Consider the following 1,963-nt stretch of genomic DNA (forward strand, 5'->3'; position numbering starts at 1 on the left):
ATAAAGTTTTCATTATATTTTAGTAAAATCTTAAAAAAATTAATATTTTTTAATTTTACAATATTGAGTTTGAAAAGAACAATAATAGTTATTTGATGATGACAAAATATTATTAGTTGCGTTAAAAACTTAAAATTTTTTGCAATGTATGTGATTATTGTGCAGAAAAATAAAATACAAACAATTTCTCTTCTCTTAAAACCCATAACCCACATGCAATATCCTCAAACAAGGATGAAAAGATGATTCACAAGCTAAATGACATGTTCAAAAGTGGATTCAAGCAAAATAAAAAAGTAGTTTATCAAACTTAAACATTGAAAAGAAAAAAAAAAAAGCAAAAAAAGGTTAAAGTTGGAGGCAAAAGAAAAATCAAAATCTAATTTGGTACTGAAATAAATCAAAAGAAGTTGAGTTACTATCTTTATGTAATTACTCTAATTTGTTGAAGCAACCATCTTTTCTGTAGCACATTTTTAAATAAGAAGAAAAAAATAGAGGTTGTCTTTTTTTATTGTAAATCAAAAGCCACACTCAAAACTTGAAGCTAAAGAATGAATCAATGGTTCAAATATTTGAAGTTAAAAGAAAAAGAAGAAAGAGAATAACAGCTAAGTCAGAATCTAAGCCAACTTTATCAGCCACAAAATTCTGCTGCAGTCTCATCTCTTTTCTGCGTTTTTGCTTTGATTTTTGGGAAGAAGACAAAGTCAAAGGTGCTCTACTATTTAGATTCAGTATCCTCATCAAACTCAAGTTTTAGAAGCTTTAGTCTTATAAAAGAGTAAACGGCCAGAAATTGAAAAAAATGAGAGTAAAAATATTGTTTAGGTCTTCATAACTTTTTATTTATACCTTCTTCTCTTTCGTGGTTTTACATTGAAATTTCTGTTCTTCAGTTTTCTATTTATTTGTTTCAATCAATGAAAAAAAAGACAAATCTTTAAGTTATCAGTAAAAGTCAGTGAGAAAAAAGACAAAGAGAATAAATTTGGAGAAAATTCAAAAATTATGTCAATATCATTTGTAATCATTTCTGTTTTGTTTTCATGAACTTGAGAGATTTTTTTTTGTTAAGTTAGGTGAACATTTAGTGTTGAGAGTTTAAGGAGTGAACCTAGCTAAATCAAGTTTGGTTAAAAGTTTGGTTTGTCCTTATTAATATGATTAGGTAGAATTCTTAAGAATTGGTGTTTCTAATATTTGATAAAGATAGTAAAAATTCTATCACAACTGATGTAAACCACACTGCACATGATAGTTGAATCAAGATATATGGCTGTGTTATTTTTTCTACTCTGCTCTGTTTGATTTGCTCATTATGAGACAATAAAATTATCTCCTACTTAATCAACTTCATAGAAATTATAGCAACACAGAGAGTTAACTTCCTCTTCTTAGCTTTGTTCCTGATTCATTCGATGAGAGATAAAATGAATTTGTCTCATGCATAATAATTGTTAAAAAGACTCCAATGCAACAATATCTTAAATCCTGGTTTGAAGTTTAAAAGTGTATAAGATTAAAAGAAGTTATAAATTCAACCTTCATTATTCTCTAGGCCATTGAGAACTTTCACACAAAAAATTCCACTAGAAGAAAGACGCTGAATACCGTCGAATTTAGCTCGCAGAGTATCGCGGCTTTACTGGCGACTATACCGGTGGATTTGATAATAAATTCGTCGGATACAAATTTACTGTCGGCTTCTCTTTCCGATGATAATAAACGGAGGGAAAAAGCAAAAAATAGGCGATTACTGTCACATTTATAAGGAATAAATCTGACCGTAATCTGGAATAGTAAAATGTTGCGTTTTGTTCATACGCGAAGATTTATCAGAAGATTTGTTCGTAGATAATTCGACGGTAATAGTATCTTAAATTCGAACCGCGACCTCTTTTTCTCCTCATTTTGAATCTCTCTCTCTCTCTCTCTCTCTCTCTCTCTCTCCTCTCTACAC

Source organism: Arachis ipaensis, chromosome B02, assembly GCF_000816755.2.
Source record: "Arachis ipaensis cultivar K30076 chromosome B02, Araip1.1, whole genome shotgun sequence".
Classification (NCBI taxonomy): Eukaryota; Viridiplantae; Streptophyta; class Magnoliopsida; order Fabales; family Fabaceae; genus Arachis; species Arachis ipaensis.